The 18,870-nt window shown below is 41.5% G+C and overlaps 1 pseudogene; it reads left to right on the top strand.

Moving 5' to 3' along the window:
- Nucleotides 1-6,340: 6,340 nt before the first annotated feature.
- Nucleotides 6,341-18,870, top strand: part of LOC143126170 (NACHT, LRR and PYD domains-containing protein 12-like) — a 35,493-nt pseudogene continuing 22,963 nt past the window's right edge.

Genomic DNA, 18,870 nt, shown 5'->3' with positions numbered 1-18,870 from the left:
GCTGACCGACAGGAAAAAGAAAAAGAGCCTCCGCCACCATTTTTTGGACCGATGCTGGAACTGATAGTAGCTTACCATCTGATCCAGTAGATCGACACCTTTCATGTTCTTCTGGTAGTCAGAAAGGCACGCTGGCACTGTGACCTCTGCCTGGATGCCTCCCTGTCTTCTCCTGACAGTTCCTTCTGCCTTTGGCTCATGGTAATTTGACAGTACCAAAACAACCTTTGTATCCTGCCAAGCACAGAAGGTTAGGTCATCCTTCTGAGACACTTGGTACTGATGCTTATCCATGGCAGGCGGTTTTGGGGGGATTCCCTTTCTGTTTGATCGAACGGTGCCACACGCATACAGACCATGAGCTTTCAAATCTTAAAAAAGCGGCACCCCAGAATAAAAGTTATCCATGAAAATGGAGAGATGGGACCCAAAGTATGGTCTAGCCAGATCCATCACAACACGGTGTGCAAGGCCCTTCTCACTACTCCCTCCCTCACGTCCGGTGTAGACTTGGAAGTTTGATACATACCCAGTGGAGCTCTCAGCCATGACCCACACCTTGATGCCCCACTTGGTGGGTTTGAGAGGAAGATATTGGCGGAAAGCGAGTCTCCCCTTGAATTTCACCATACTTTCATCGACACTCACAAACCCATCCACTTCATACAGTTCCTGGAATCGATCTTTCAGGTAGTCGAGGTACCATCTGACTTTCCAGAGCTTGTCAGCGCGGTTCACATCATTGCTGTGGTTGTCTTGCAAGTGAAGATACCTGAAAATGCAACAAGTTGGACAGTAAATTACACATTATTGTTGTTGTTATTATTATCATGAGCTTTCATTGTCATGTGTTTGAATAATTACACTTTATCAGTCATCATAATTATTACTGTCATTTATCATGAGCTACCATTTTCATTTGTACTTATGTATGTTTTATGTATTATTATCAATCATCAGACACCATAATTATCATCATCCATCATAAGCTAGCAGTGTCTATTGCATCATATTTATTTATATATTTAATATTTATTGTTGTTATCCATAATCATGAATTATTATCAATCATCAGACACCATAATTATCATCATCCATCATAAGCTAGCAGTGTCTATTGCATCATATTTATTTATATATTTAATATTTATTGTTGTTATCCATAATCATGAATTATTATCAATCATCATCTTTAGACATTTAGGCTATTTATCGTTATTAGTATTAGCATCAAATCATTATTACCATTGTCATCGTTGTATTTCATATCATGTGACATCCCCATTATCATCATTACAAAAAGCTAGTTGGCTAGCTATCTCCACAATCAGTATAAAAAATATTGTTGTCATTGGTATTATTTATTATTATTAGCCTACCTCCAGATGATGGCAAATCTGTCCCTTGAAATGGCTTGGGGGATGGTCGTTCGAAAAAGCCACTTTTTCTGACGCCAGAAATCTCTACGTGATGGCAGTTCAAGAATGCCCATGGCAAGACACAGTCCAACGAAGGTCTTCATTTCTACAACTGTGACGGGTACCCACTTGCTGTTTGATGGAGTTGCACTCCGTGTTTGTTCAGCATACAGATTTGTTTCTGTTACAAGTCGCATCCACAACTCTTCTGTGAAAATATGAGAGAATACCTGTATTGGTGTAACAACATCTGGAAGTTCTATCTTGACACCTGGTTCGCGATTGTACGGGATCTTCTCACGTGAGTGAAAGTTGTCAGTCTTCCATTCTTCTTGAAAGCCAACGAAATCGCGCATATCCTCCTCTCCCTCTTGAAACATCGCCAATATCCACTGCTCTCTAACTACGCGATCGGCTGGTACATCGACATCTAAATCATCTGGAATATCATTTAAATCTGGTCCTGTGTCATCCTCCATAATTTCATTAAAATTACTCCACGTGTAGGCTTATTACCAATCACAAAGTATGTTATTAGTTTAAAAAAAATCCCGAAGCATCTCCGTCACTCACCCCAAGGATATTTCAGCCAATCACAGTACATATAATTGGCCATGTGCCTCGAAAAAGACGACAACGCTCAAAATGACACAGACGCGTTTGCCGGCCTTAATGGTAACTACGCATAGACGTGTGATCCGGTCTTAAAGGTAAACACACACAGATGCGTGATCCGGTCTGAATGGGTTAATCACACAAAGTAGTCCTACTATTTTACTGACTAAAGAAATAATAATTATGTAGGAAGTTTCGAAGTTTAGAACCCAGAATTGACCTACACACTACAAAAGTGCACCAAATTCAACACAAATGACTCAATACACTTGGAGGAGGTAGGAGTCCTTTCTTCTCCAGATATCTTAGGATTTCGCCGTAGTATCGTTTTAGTATCGAGCATCGTGATATTTATGGCAGGTATCGTATCGAAGTCATAATTTTGGTATCGTGACAACACTATGTGTGAGTATGTTGAGTGTGTGTGTGTGTGTGTGTGTGTGTATGTGTGTATTAGAGTGCGGTTCGGCCCCAAATTTCTGTCCAAACCCGGCCCGCGTCCGACGGAGTTGCGTCCGAACCCGACCCAAACCCGACAGGCATTTTCATTTTTATGTCCGAACCCGACCCGATCCCGACGCAGATGATGCCTCAGTTATTCCCATGCTAGTGATTAAACGTTCACGTTTGTGGATAGCCTGTCTTTAGCCCATTAAACGGAACAAACAACAAATGGAATTCTTGTCTACAGAATCAGATGAGCGTGCACGCATGCAGGTCACACACAGCACACATTAACAAGAGGCCCAAGCAAGTAGAATTCTAGTCTTACCATTGACAAAAATTCTTGAAATGAACTGCAACAGTCTTTGAAACTAGCGTCCCTCTGTCACTGATCCATATGCAGCATCAACGTTAATTGGGGCAACTCAAGGAAATCCTCCTCCAGTTGAACGAGACTACCTTATAGCCTACCGGTAGCCTATGTCTTTACCACAGTAGTACGCAACGCAAATCGGACTGCCTTCACAAAGTAGGCCTAGACTTAATTTGCTTACCGGTAGTTTTCTTTGGTCTTAAAATCTCCTGATAGGCTAACAACTTTTTTTTTAACGTCACCCAAGACGTGCCTGAAATGCACATGCGTTGTCACAGCTAAACAAATCTTGCACACAGGAAGAAAGCTGTTAGGTCATTTTTACATTTTATTTTATTCTCAAAAAACAAACGTTTGCATCATGTAAAGCAAACCTGTTGGTTACCCAACATAATAAGCTATTTTAAATGTAAAGTTTCCAATGCATATCGCCACCATGTGTCCTAACCCGAACCGAACCCGACTACAATTTCTAAAAATTTGTCCGAACCCGACCTGACCCGACGGGTCCCGTTGAGTGTGTGTATGTTGAGTGTGTGTGTGTGTGTGTATGTTGCGTGTGTGTATATGTTGAGTGAGTGTGTGTGTGTGTGTGTGTGTGTGTGTGTGTGTGTGTGTGTGTGTGGGTGAAGGAGAGAGTGCAGACATGTTAGCCTTAATAACTATTGTGAAAATATGTCAGCTCAGTCTATTATGTGTGTTGTCTCCTTGTGTAACCAGACCACAGACACACAGACCAGCGTCTCCAGTGCCCAGCTGTGTGTCCATGAAGAGTGACTGGTCTATGGATCGGCCTCCCTATTTAGGCAGTGGACCACCACAGTCTGATCCAAAGTGAGAGTTCAGCTTTTGTACTCGTATAGACAAGTGTGTGTGTGTGTGTGTGTGTGTGTGTTAGGGCTGTCAATCTTCTTCAATAACCCAATTCGAATTTTATTCATTATTAATTTTAATAATCAAATTATATTAGAATATTTAATGCTCAAATTTTGCCTATTATTAATATTTACAATGCATCTCTATACACTGTATAAACGGGCTTATGCATTGCCAATGCCACTATAAACGCGTGGTTGACTTGTTATATTGAACAAAAGCTCAGTCTACCAACGATATCTGTGCAACTTGAGTGGTTTCAATTTCTTTTGGGCAGACGCGCACACACACTGAACGCCTATACCACTACCACTTTATTGAATGCCTCTATGTTTGATGACGCCAAATTAGCAAGTATTTCCTGATTGGGGAAAAGTTTGCTTTCTTTTTTTCTATCGGCCTGCGATTTCATGAACCATTATGCCTATCATTGACAAAAAGCGCCGGACACACACAGCGCACATTAACAAGAGGCCCAAGCAAGTAGAATTCTAGTCTTACCATTGACAAAAAATCTTGAAATGAACTGCAACAGTCTTTGAAACTAGCGTCCCTCTGTCACTGATCCATATGCAGCATCAACGTTAATTGGGGCAACTCGAGGAAATCCTCCTTCAGTTGAAGTTGCTTTCTTTTTTTCCATTGGCCCGCAATTCCATGAACCATGAATCCTATCAGAGAAGTGACAAAAGCACCGGACATAGCCTAGAGGAGGGAGGCAAAAACCTAATTCTTGCCTGCTTTAGCTGCCCGGTTCCTCGTCCTCGGACTGTTTACCTACCTAGCTTGTCAGGGTGTAGCGTTATCAGATGTGCACTCAGGCTGCTCGCTGCTACATATTCTCCAGATTACGACATTGTTAGGCTAATTGTTATTTTTCCGTTTTCTGATGGAAATCCAAAAACGTTCCACACATCGCTGAAATGGTCAGAAGTGGTGATCTCCGTGGGTGTATCGCTTCTGCCATATTTAGATTGTGCATTAGACGTGACAAAAGCATTTCGTTTTCACATATTCGCTAAAGTTAGCCAACACATAAAAAAACCTCCCCAAAACACCACATTCGAACAGTAATTTCCAAATTCGATTAGGATTTTTTAAATATTCAATTTATATTCAACTTTCGACAACAGCCCTAGTGTGTGGGTATGTTGAGTGTGTGTGTGTGTGTGTGTGTGCGCGGGTGAAGGAGAGCGTGCAGACGTGCTAGCCTAAATAACTATTGTGAAAAAGTGTTGGCTCAGTCTATTATGTATTTTGTCTCCTTGTGTATCCAGACCACAGGCACACAGACCAGTGTCTCCAGTGCCCAGCTGTGTGTCCATGAAGAGTGACTGGTCTATGGATCGGCCTCCCTATTTAGGCAGTGGACCACCACAGTCTGATCCAAAGTGAGATTTCAGCTTTTGTACTTGTATAGAAGAGTAGATAAGTGTGTGTGTGTGTGTGTGTGTGTATGTGTGTGTAGAGTTGGATGGCTGTGTGTGTGTGTGTGTGTGTGTGTGTGTGTGTGTGTGTGTGTGTGTGTGTGTGTGTGTGCAGTTGGGTGGCTCTGTATTTGTGTGTGTGTGCGGGGGGGGGGGACTTGGGTGGCTCTGTGTGGGTGTGTATGCATGTGTGTGTATGTCTGAGTGAGTAGAACAGGTGTGTGTATGTGTGTGTGTGTGTGTGTGTGTGTGCGCGTGTGTGTGGTCCTTAGTAGACAAGTGTGTGCATTATTTAAGGGATAACGGCCGCCAAGGTATCCTGTTATACGGAATTAATGGACGAGGGCGAGAGTCAAAGAACCCACTGACGCGCAAGTCCATTAATTCTCTATAACAGGATACCTCGAAGGCCGTTATCCCACTTATCACCCGGTTGCCACTATAGGCAATAGTCATGCCTTTATAGCACGCGGTTCTATTTAAAAAGAAGCCGACTTGTCGTACAACTTTCTTTGGGCCTATAACAGCGATAGTATGGACAGTTAGCTTGTTTACAGTTGATTCCATTGTCGCAAATCCTGCTTCCAGGCTCAACCGTCGTTCTACTATGGTTGTTATAGTTACCATTCATAAGCATTGATATGGAACAGCGATTCAACTTTTTTTTAACAGATCTACTTCATAGGTGTCCTGTTATTCAGAATTAATAGCCACCCCACCAGCCAATCAGAAAAGAGTATTTCTTCTATCCGGGTGATATTTGAGTATAAAAAGTGCTTCTTAACAGCACAAATCCTTTTTGTTCTCTTGTCTGCGCTTCCACTGTGGTATTTTGAATGTGCTCATGTGACTGTATGTGTGCAGACATTGCTATTCGCTTTTCTTCAGTTAGGTGCAGTGGATGTTATAGCTCTCTACGATTTGTTTTTGACTCTGCAGTGGATTCAGGAATACCCTGACCCAGGATCAGTCCGGGTGTGGAGTGTGTGAGCAGCTACTGAGGGACCCAGTCATCACCAGCTGTGGACACAGTTTCTGTAGGCTGTGCATCAGCAGCTACTGGAGCCAGTCTGGTCCATCAGGAGACTACAGCTGCCCCCAGTGCAGAAAGAGATCCAGAACACAACAGCTTCTAAACCCTGACACAATTATGGCGCAATCACTTTTATACCCACCCATGCCACAACCTCACCTATACCCACCTACAGCCACGGCACAGCCTTTGTCATATCAACACAGTGAAATGGCACTTCATCTGAACTCATCTGCAAACATGGCACAAATTCCTCCATATCCACACACAGACACGGGGCAGTGTCCTCAGTACCCAAGCTCAGCCATGGGGCAGCATAATCATTATCCACACATCCAGCACCCTCTATATCCACACATCCACACGGCACAGATCTCTCCACAGCCTCCCTTAGATGAGCACACAGTCATGAGAGGAAGCACCCATCTGCAAACTGAGCATGCTCCAATCAAAAGGGCCAAACTAACAGGTGAGTCTTGAAGATGTACTGTATGTCCAAGAGTAGGATTCATACTGAATATAAAGTCCTCAAGTCTAACTTCTCAGTTTCCACACACACCCCACTGTGGAACAACCACATGTTTCTTGTGAACAATAAACCTCTTTTAATGCCAAAATGGAAGAGGGAAGGGGTAACAGAATTGGGGCATTTATTTAATAATGGGTTCTTTATGTCCTTTAAGCAGATTCAAGAGAAATTCAATATCCCAAATCAGTGCCTTTTCGAATACATACAGTTACGGGAAGTGGTTATGAAATATGTAAACATCAAGAGCTTCAACAATCTCAATTCTCCTTTATACGACAAACTGTGCTATCTAAAGCCAAAGAAAAAACTTTCGCAAATTTACAACTTGTTAACATCTAACGAAGAAGCTGTGTCAATCCCCATACATAAATGGTCCAAGGACATAAAGAATCTGCCTAGAGACCTGAACTGGCAAAACATATGTACCAACACATTCTCTATGTCTTGTAATTCTAAAGTTCAGCTGATCCAATATAAAGTCCTACATAGAGCCCATATAACTACGAAGCAACTCTACCAGATGGGCTTTAGTCAAAATAGTAAATGTCTACACTGTCCAAATTCTATTGATGATTATTTCCATGCTCTCTGGGACTGTATATGCATCAACTCCTTTTGGACAGAAGTGATCAAAATACTATCTGAAATACTGAACTATGACATCCCCCTATGCCCCATTATTGTACTACTTGGTGACTTGTCTAACTTAGATGTCAATAAGACAGTTAAGCCTTTTATTTTGATTGCTTTTACTATTGCAAAAAAAAATATTTTATTAAATTGGAAAAATAGAATAAAAATCTCTATAAATCAATGGCTCAATCTTTTAACTAATCACTCAAATCTAGAAAAACTTACTGCATCTTTGAAAAACAACATGACATCTTATGAAGACTCATGGTCCCCCTTTTTGCAGTATTTGCAACGCTGATTCCTCAGCCAATGAATGTTGTTACTACTATTTCTGCTCCTTGTAATGATTGTGTACGTGTTGCTGATCAATACAGCTACTTAAGCTTAGGTAGCTCTGTAAACAGGTGAACTTTGTCATGTCTATGTCTATGTGTATGTGTATGTTAATTGTTGTCACTGTGTACTTTGTGTGTCATTTAAATAATTAAAAAAAATACTGAATATAAAGACCATTTATTTAAAAGAAATCAAAATGGTTCATCATCTAATATTGTTATGCTGAAAATATGTCTTTTAGAAACATTAAACAAACCATAATTCATAACCAATTGGTCGTTTGTTTGTTTAATGCCAAACAGATGTCCATGTCCTGAAGAGAGTACAGATGACCCATAAAGCCAGCATGAAGAGGAGGTTTGAGAACATTTGTGAAGGCATCATAAGGTCAGGGACTCAAACACTCCTGAACAAGATCTACACAGAGCTCTACATCACAGAGGGAGAGAGTGAAGGGGTGAATAATGAACATGAAGTTTGGCAGGTAGAGTCAGCATCCAGACCACAATCTACAGAGGACACATCAATCAACTGTAATGACATCTTCAAGCCCTTACCTGGACAGGAGACACACATCAGAACGGTCATGACCAAGGGGATTGCAGGCATTGGAAAAACTGTCTCTGTGCAGAAGTTCATCCTTGACTGGGCAGAGGAGAGAGCTAACCAGAATGTAGATTTCATGTTTGTGCTTCCGTTCCGTGAGTTGAATTTGGTCAAATATGATCAATACAGTCTTCACAGGCTCCTGCTTGACTTCCACCCTGAGCTTAAGGAGCTACAGGATGGTGAATACAAAGACTGCCACATTGTTCTCATCTTTGATGGTCTGGATGAGAGTCGACTTCCACTGAATTTCCAAGGGAAACAAAAGTTGTCTGATGTGACACAAACATCATCAGTGGATGTGCTGATGACGAGCCTCATTCAGGGAACTCTGCTTCCCTCTGCTCTCATCTGGTTAACCTCCCGACCAGCAGCAGCCAGTCAGATCCCTTCTCAGTGCATCAGTTTGGTGACAGAAGTACGAGGGTTCAATGACCTACAGAAGGAAGAGTACTTCAGGAAGAGGATCAGTGACCAGAATCAAGCCAACAGAATCATCTCACACATTAAGGCATCCAGGAGTCTCCATATCATGTGCCACATGCCAGTCTTCTGTTGGATCTCAGCCACTGTCCTTCTGCAGATACTGGAACAGGATGACGGGAAGGAAGCCCCCAAAACTCTAACTGAGATGTTCATACATTTCCTGCTCATCCAGACCACCAGGAAGAACCAGAAGTATCAAGAGGAAAGTGAGACAGATAGACAGAGGCTCCTGGAATCACATAGGGGTGTCATATTAAAACTGGCAGAGCTGGCTTTCAAGCATCTGGAGAATGGCAATCTCATGTTCTATGAGGAAGACCTGAGAGAGTGTGGCATTGATGTCAGTGAAGCTTCAGTGTACTCTGGCATGTGCACTGAGATCTTCAGGGAGGAATGTGTGTTTCACCACAAGAAGGTCTACTGCTTTGTCCATCTGAGCATCCAGGAGTTTCTTGCTGCACTTCATTTGTTTGCCTCCTTCTTGAGTAAGAACATGGAGGTCCTGAAACCATTTCTTAGTAGAAAGTCCATGACTTTGCCAGATTGGCCTCTAGATGAGCTGCTGAAGAAAGCAGTGAACAAAGCTTTGGAAAGCAAGAATGGACACCTTGACTTGTTTGTTCGCTTCCTTCATGGCATTTGTCTGGAGTCAAATCAGATACTTTTGCTAGGCCTCCTGACACACACAGACAGCAGCCCAGAGAGTGTGAAGAAAACAATCAAGAACCTGAAGGTGATGCAGAGACAAAATATCTCCCCTGAGAGGTGCATCAACCTGTTCCACTGCCTGGTGGAAATGCATGACTCTTCTGTTCATGATGAAATCCAAGCTTTCCTGAAAGAAGAGAAAGGTGCCGTGAAACAGCTCACACTGGTTCACTGTTCAGCCTTGGCTCATGTGCTTCTGATGTCTGAGGAGGTGCTGGATGAGTTTGACCTGAGCAAATACAAAACCTCAGAGGAGGGACGGAGGAGACTGGTGCCAGCTGTGAGATGCTGCAGAAAGGCTGTGTGAGTATCACAATCAATAAATAGTTGAATTACTACACACACTGCACAATTTCAGCTTGAACTCTTGTTAAAGCAAGTGGGATTTTTGGGTTGTGTGTGTGTGTTGGGGTAGGTGTAGAGCTTTTTGCGCCCTATATCCAACAACATTTTCAAAAATAATAGCCATTCTGAGCTTTCCTGCTATATTTTCCTATCATCATGAGAATGCTGCATCTCTGCAGGTGCAAATGAAGAGCTCTCTACATCAAAACTGTATGAAGTTATTATTTGAAGAGCTCTTTTCCAAAACAAAATATCCTCCATTTTAATGCATTTTTATTCATCGTTTTTACAGTGGAACTGTAATTGGGGTATTGTTATTTGAGGTATCTTTGTTCAATCAAAACAACACAACTCCACTTTGATTGATATTACCTGGAATACACTCAAGCAATAAGCCCCGAGAGGCCGTAGGTTACACTGATTTTACAACAGCGCAGGCGGGGTAACATGGCCTATTAATGTTTTCAATAATGGATGCATAGCGTTTTAGAAAAGAGAGCCTTCCTCAGTATTCTGTTTGAATTATTAGAATACTCCATCTCGGCACCAACAGCTGGAAATGTTCTATGGAGGTACATGGAATAAATTGGGTGTAAAACACTGGGTATGATGTTCTCCAGTCTGAACTGTTTACATCTGCTCATGCAGCTCTGGGTTTATCCCACTGATCAGTCTTTAGTGGTGTTGTGTCTGTGGTTGGGCAGCATTAACTGTGCATGGTATTCAGGGCTCATATATTATTCTTTCCTCTTATCCTCCTTAGTAGTGTTGTTTTGGGCCTGGCACATACATGTACTGTATGTGGGGCAGTTATATGTATTTTCCTGTCTCACTCTTCCTGCAGACTTAAATATGACATGCAGGCTTATAATTTCACCATTTTAGGGGCAAGGCCACTTGGCCTTCAGTTGGGCATATTTGGTGGGGGGCACAATGAAACATTACAAAAACATGAAACATGACATATTACATAGAACTGTAAATCATCTGATCATGTAATATTTACAGATATCTTGGCTATGTTTAACATTTATATTATATTTGGCCTGTTATGAAATCATGTATTGAACAATTTAAGCACAGCTCAGCTTTAAGAAACTCAAATAGCATAGATGCATGCTTAGCATTTTGTGATCATTAAAGGTGCCATGTGTAATTTCCGCCAAAAATCAATTTATACTCCACATTCCATAAAAGATGGGGGCAGTATACCTCCAGAAAGTGAGCTGGTCTACCCTAGAGTAACAACCGAGACACGTGTATTGCAGTTAGGCTAGTGGTTATGTTGCCCGCATACTGCCTCCCATGGCCAAAACTGGTATTATGACACCTGTCGGGCTGTGGCTAGTAATTTAGCATGCTAATTCAGGTTGATATCTCTGCAGCACTATACCTTGTCATTTTTTTAATGACATCATCGCCCTTATTTCTTCTCATTCTTTTGATGCGTGTTGCTCATCTTTTAGATATTTTTACCGCAATTCTTACACATGGCACCTTTAAGGCTACTTTAACAAACTCTTAGTCAGCTGTATATCCTCTGATTTTAATATTTACCGACATCTAGGCGATATTTGTAACATTTATTTTGTATTTGGCCTGTTATGAAATCACATAGAAAAATGTAAACACATTGTGAAACTTAAAGCCCAAATTTGGAGACATGCATGTCGAAATTTGCTGCCAATTTAAAACCGGATTACTCTGGAACGGCTAACTGTACAGGGGACTGCTTTAAACCTTCGTGTTCGGTAAGGTCTGCTGTTTATTTTGATATATGGTTTGCCATGTTTTGAACGAAGGGTTCGTGAAGTATTCCACCAAGATGAATGGGTAAGGAGATAGGCGCAGAACCTAGAATTTATGATTCAATTTAATCATAGTATTTATTTGTCTTGCGGACCGTTCACCAAACGGCTAACATTGTTTAAAAGCTGAGAAAAAGCTCTTTCATGTGATGTGATACTTATGATGTCTGTATGATGAGTAGGCTACTTCGCGAGTAGTTCAACTGAGAAGAATGGGTGAATCTGGACGCACTTTCTTTCTTGCCGTGTGCTGTCACTTTCTCCACTGCGTAAAAGACTACATTAATTTGCGCTGTGAATGCTAAGATTATTTTGTCAGGCCATAGGCTAATAAAATACGCTATTAGTCGGACGCAAACCAGAATATTGAAAGAAGGGGGCACCAAGGCCACAGTGACCTGTAAACCGCTCATTTCCAAAGGGGCCTCACGGCCAACGCAAGGGGCAACAACCCTGGCCATGGCAGTCGTGGCTGCCGTGAAATTCCTACCCTGATGACATATTTACCTTTTTATACTCGTTTGCCTCTCTTGCAGACTTGCTGGCTGTAAGCTAACAGAGAAGTCCTGGGAGATTGTGACCTCAGCTCTGCAGTCTGCAAACTCCCCTTTAAGAGAGCTGGACCTGAGTCAGAATGACCTGCAGGAGTCTGGAGAAAAACTGCTCTCTGCTCTACAGAGTCCATCCTGTAAACTGGAAAGACTGAGGTCAATACATTTGTAGACTGTTTGTCAGACACTGGTGTCAAAAGTAAACTGTGATAACCAGACAATAAAAGCATTGTTGTTTTTCTCTTGTTAGATATATTAACTTGGATTTCAGTATTTGTGATTCTCTGTTACATGGTGTATGTTCTTACAGACTTGTTGGCTGTAAACTAAAAGGACAATTTCTGGCCCTGACTCTTCAGTGGGCAAACTCCCACCTAAGAGAGCTGGACATCAGTGACAGTGAGCTTCAGGACTGTGGAGGAGAACTGCTCCATCAACCCCTGAATCAAGACTGTAAAGTCAGGTCTGTATTTTGCACAGTGCACACAGACTGGTGCTTTCTGTTTGATGTCATAAACAGTCCACATATTTTAAATGACTGGCATTTCATATTTGGGAATGTATGTAGCATAGAGGACATGTTGCTTGGAGTGTTTTCCTCAGGGGGGTAAGAGAACATCCGGAAAGTGTACTGTACCCCCTATGGGAGGCTCTGAGGCTAATAAGGCTTCACCTGGAGTTAGCAGTCCATTGACCCCTGTTCAATTTGGTTGTCACTTTGACAGTGAATAACATTACATCTGAAGCGTTAGAAGCCTTTATATGAACCATTTCTATTTCCAGAGAAAATACAACATTGTGTTACTGGTGTCATAACCTCACTTTACGGCTCTGTAATAGGCTTTTTTTTTTAAATGAATGCTAAAATGCTGTCACCCGCATGCGACTTTCAGTCGCACATGAAAGAAGTACCGTACACTCTAGGTGAGAAACTCGAAGGCAGTCTAAGGGAAAGTCCACAGGTAAGCAATTCAGGAAAGCATCGTAGGGGAAAAAAACAATTAAGTGATGTTGTGTTGGGGTTGGCACTACATAGAAACAAATCACCTACTAAAAGCTGAACTGGAACTCGGATCACTCTGCACTTTATCAATTGTCTTAGCGCGGCTACCAGCCGACTTACTGTGTTTCAGTCCGTTGCTTAACGTCACATGTTCTCACTCAACTGACGCTGAGGATGCGCAGTACAAAAGGCACCATCAGAAAGGGGTTCAAATTGGCTTCACTTGTCTCTTGAAGTCCTACAGGCTGTCCATTTATTTTACTGTCTTGGTTTCCCTCCCTCACTATAGACTCATCAGCTGTAGACTCAAACACAGCTCTTCTGAGGTTGTGGTCTCAGTTTTACAGTCATATATTTCTCAGCTGAGTGAGTTGGACATGAGTGGCTGTGATCTGCAAACATCAGAAGAGAATCAGCTCTCTGGTCTTAGAAACCCAAACTGCCACCTGGAGAAACTGAGGTCAGTAATACGCTGAAAGACACAGAGTGCATAGAGGCCTTATTTATACATTCGCACATTGGCCATATAATAATGCTGCTGTTTTTGGGCACTAGAATCAAGACATGAGTTTGTGAAACATTGTTTTTTTATTGTTGTGCCAATGTTGATGTAAGTGAACTGATCCCAGGTCTGATGTCCATATGGGTCACACTTACCTGTTGAGTGAATCAACCAGACAATAACAAAATCTGTTACTCGATTGGTCTCTGATTTCTCTCTTCGTTATTCTCTGTTACATGGTGTATGTTCTTATAGACTTGTTGGCTGTAAACTGAGAGGAAGATTTCTGGCCTTGACTCTTCAGTGGGCAAACTCCCACCTAAGAGAGCTGGACATCAGTGACAGTGAGCTTCAGGACTGTGGAGGAGAACTGCTCCATCAACCCCTGAATCAAGACTGTAAAGTCAGGTCTGTATTTTGCACAGTGCACACAGACTGGTGCTTTCTGTTTGATGTCATAAACAGTCCACATATTTTTTTCTTCTGGCATTTCATATTTGGGAATATAAGGGGTATAGAGCAGTGATTCTTAACTGGTCTGGCCTTGAGACCCTCAATTTCCCGTGGTCATTAAGTCACAATCCCCCTGTACTTTCTTAGAACATGCTGGTGTTAGGCACATTTGCAAAATCCTCAACTCCTGTGTCACCTTTCAAAGTACTCAGCAGGTTTGTCTTTGAGAGTAGGGTCCTTTTTTTCCATGTGGCATTTTATTTTGATGGTTTCATGCTCTCATGTGCCAGCAGTTCATTGCACACCAAATACAACAGGTTTCTGTCCCTTTTGGTCCACAAGTGAATCTACTTCAAATATTCAGGGTCGGTTTACGCTATTTACCATTAAAATAATGTCTATCATGACCTGTCATATAAATATTGTCTCTGTCCATGGCAACGACTGTCTGGCATACAAATATAAAGTCTTACAAAATAAAGGTCCGACAATAGATTTGATAAGGTAACATTTTAAATGGGCGATTCTTTTTTCTTTTCTTTTTTACCACAAGCTCCGCGGCCGACCCAGAATGGTTCCTGACCCATCAGTTAAGAAACACTGGTATAGGGGGCATGTAGTTTATAGTGTTTTCCTGTCTCACTGTAGACTCATCAGCTATAGACTCAAACACAGCTCCTCTGAGGTTGTGGCCTCAGTTTTGGAGTCATATATTTCTCAACTAAGTGAGTTGGACCTGAGCTACTGTGACCTGCAAACATCAGAAGGGAAGCTGTTCTCCAGTCTTACAAACCCAAACTGCCACCTGGAGAAACTGAGGTTAGTAAAACTCTGACTAAAAAATCTACACATTCACACTTTGGACATACAGTATAATGCTACTGTTTTTGGTCACTATAATCAAGTCATGAACTTATGAAACATTGGCTTTCATTGCTGTGCCAATGTTGATGTAAGTGAATTTGTCCCAGACCTGTCAGTTAGTATAAATACTCCCTGCTGATGTGTCCCATATACATTTACAGTTATTCACTTAGCTAACACTTTTATCCAAAACATCTTTCAAAACACAATTGAGTACTAATTTTCAGGCTACATTGTAAAAAAGAGGCCGTAGGGTAACATCAAATACTGCTGTATTGGACTGTGTTGTAACCAGAACAGAACGCAGCGGCACTTGGTGTATTAACATGATAGTCCTGTCAACTATCTATGTCTCCTTGTACAATAAGTAGTTGTGATGCAGGTCGCATAACCACTGAATGTATCTCACTTGTGCTGCTTCACACCCTATCAGTGTACAGCCACCACTATGATTTACATACAACACACTTTTCAGTCTTTTCTTGGAAGGGAAATATATTCATACTTCACTTATTTCCATCTGATGGGATGTTACAGAGCATAGAGCAGAACAGAGCTTAGAGCTGCATCTGGGACACTTCTGAATCACGCCGTTGCTCAACTGGTCTCCAAAATAGACAGAGCAGAGTAGAGCTTAGAGCTGCATTGGGACACCTCTGTAACTGGTGGACATGCAGAGTGGCAGTGGTCAGCTCCAGTGACTGTGTTGTAACCTGAACAGAACACAGCTGCACTTGGTGGACATCAGCGGTAAAGCAGTGGTGCTCTTGTTGTTATACTAGAGTATACATACCCTAGACACATACATGTAATATTGACATGATTTGATTGCACTTCTTTAAATAAATTATTATTCTTTACAACCGTTTCTTGTCCCTCATTATGTGATGGTGTGAACGAGCCCACACCGTTACACTGTATAGAGACAAGCTATGTGTCTAAGATGTAAATGTATGTGACTTTTGTAGCTCACACTCCTAAATTATTCACTAATCTTTTGACAGCTCTTTTTGCTTCCGCCATGGTGTATACATCATCAGACACACACACAAACACAGAGTTATGTGATGATAAATGGCTTCACCTGAACACATTCCCTAAATAAAAGAAAGTGTTTTGTGTGATCAGCCATATTTTCCAAAACGTTGCCAAAGTATGTAAACTTAAGAGCACAACTGCATCATCATGCACATTTTGTTTAGTTTTGTTTTGTTGTGTCCTATAAGTTATCCTCTATATTTGTTTGTCCTGTCATGTATTGTGATTGGTCCTAAAACATTTGTACCAGTGCATTCTATATGTGTATTCATGTTACCATGCCATGTTCTATTCTCTGTCTCTTGGCCTCTCACTCTATGCAGACTTGCTCGTTGTAAACTAACAGAGGAATCCTGTAAGGTTGCAGCCTCAGCTTTGCAGTTCTCGATCTCCCTAAAGGAATTGGACCTGAGTTACAATGACCTGAAGGATTCTGGAGTTCAGCTTCTCTCTACAGGACTCCGTAGTCCTCACTGTAAACTGCAGACTTTAAGGTTTGTGTGCTTGACTTTCATTCTAGTATCACATGATTCTTGATTGGAGCTTGTCCATGTGCATGATGCATGTGTTGGATTAGTTTGTTGTCCATTAACTGATCACACTTCTGTTTTTACAAAATCATTCCAGTTTGGATATATTGACAGGATAGTCCTGCCAACTATCTATGTCTCCTTGTACAATAAGTAGTTGTGATGCAGGTTGCATAACCGCTGAATGTATCTCACAGGTTCTGCTACACACCCTATCAGTGTACAGCCACCACTACGATTTACATACAACACACTTTTCAGTCTGTTTACCAGAAACAACAAAACACTTTTCTTGGAAGGGAAAATATATTCTTACATCACTTATTTCCACCTGATGGGATGTTACAGAGCTTAGAGCAGAATAGAGCTTAGAGCTGCATCTGGGACACTTTTGAATCACGCCGTTGCTCAACTGGTCTCCAAAATAGACAGAGCAGAGTAGAGCTTATAGCTGCATCTGGGACACGTCTGTAACTGGTGGACTAGCAGAGTGGCAGTGGTCAGCTCCAGTGATTCCAGTGACTGTGTTGTAACCTGAACAGAACGCAGCTGCACTTGGTGGAAATCAGCCGTAAAGCAGTGGTGCTCATGTTGTTGTTGTTGATGTTGTTGATGATGAACTTTTGCCTGTATAGAGTCAAGCTGTGTTAGTAAAGTATGTTTTTTAAAGATATTTATGGGATTTTCAGTCATAATTACTGAACGGATTTGCTACCGTAATTTCCCAAATATTAGCCACGGCTTATACATTGATTTTGCTAAATTTCTTCAGCTATGAGGTTAATACACAGGGGCAGTTAATATGGTATTAATACGGTTTTGTTTCTTTTAACTTGCATAAAACACTGTCCTGCGGCTTATACACAATGCGGCTAATACACAGGAAATTACTGTAGTGTAACCTTCAATGCATTTTCCTAATAATGAGGAGCCTACCCCCAAAGAATAAGAAATAAAGATACCCACCAGAAATGTTTAGATGGTCATCCTCTCTGAAATAGAGCATAACAATATTAAACAGTCCCCTCTTCTAGAAGGAATGAGCGCCGACGATCACAGGCGCGTTGTTTATGAGCCAAATTCACATCCACATACATCCAAGTAACATGAAGTAGTAGCCTAATCAAACTGTAGGCTAGCCTTTTTGTTCTGAATTTGCCACCGCACACTACGGCAAGCCGCACACCGACTGTTGTTAATCCTATCAGCTGTTCTGGTGGAAGCGCGACAGGCGGGTCTTCCACTGCTCACTAGAGGAATTGTCTCCCCTGCTGGCGTGGGGGCGTAACGGTTGGACTTAGTTTATTGAAGTGACGTTCTCTCTGCTGTGGCATATAGACTGAGAATGTTTTGGTCTGTGTAAATAGTCTACTACCGGGGAAATAGCCTATCTATTTTTTATATATATTATATATAAAATAGATATTTTCATTCAAATATGCAGTTCTGCATATATTTTTGTTGAATGAAGATAGTGATAAAGACAATCATTCATATATTTGCCTCTGAAATTCTCATTGTGTTGGTGTGAAGGGAAAATCCTAATCTAAACTTGAGTCTATCGACTGTTTTAAGTCAGGTTACATTATTTGAGCTTGCAGGGAACAGACATGTCATACACAGCATCATTTCTGCCTGTTGAGCGTATTGCTGGGAGTTGTGTGGTTAACACATCCACTGTAAGCAAGACCAAAGGCCACAGTCATGCCAGCATGCATAGTTCACTCCCCCTGCTACCCTGATTTGCATTTGTATAGCTCACAGCATTTTCATTTACATGTTAAAGCATCCCCTAGAATTAGGAGGAGGGGGGTCATGGGGGGACGACTGCCAAGCAAGGCCCACGTCAATCTCTGACAATTCATGGCAGTTTTCGGCGTTGCATGCAAATTGCCGTGAACAGTCATTAACCTGAACTTCCACGACAATCTACAGTGCCGCATACTTACGAAAATCACACTTTTCATATAGTGATTGTTAAGTTAAAAAAACAAAACCTTATTAATACCATATTAACTGCCCCAGTGTATTCACCTCATAGCTAAAGAAATTTTGCAAAATCAATGTATAAACTGCAGCTAATAGTTGGGAAATTACGTTAGTGAACTTAAATTCCTGATTGGCTAAACAATAGGCTATTCAACCAGGAAGCATCAAATTTGTCTCAAAAGTGTTCGGAACTCTGTAGAAATGTCTTGTACACGCAGTAGAGATTTGTAACTGCAGAATATATTTGTATTTGAAAGGCATAGCTGTTTGTACCGGTAGAATATATTTGTAAATGAAGGGTAT

This window comes from Alosa pseudoharengus, unplaced genomic scaffold (genome assembly GCF_046254945.1).
Source record: "Alosa pseudoharengus isolate Yale_2024_CS ecotype anadromous, Long Island Sound unplaced genomic scaffold, YU_APseudo_1.1 YU_APseudo_1.1_scf_1, whole genome shotgun sequence".
Classification (NCBI taxonomy): Eukaryota; Metazoa; Chordata; class Actinopteri; order Clupeiformes; family Clupeidae; genus Alosa; species Alosa pseudoharengus.
This window is presented reverse-complemented; position numbering and strand designations above follow the sequence as displayed.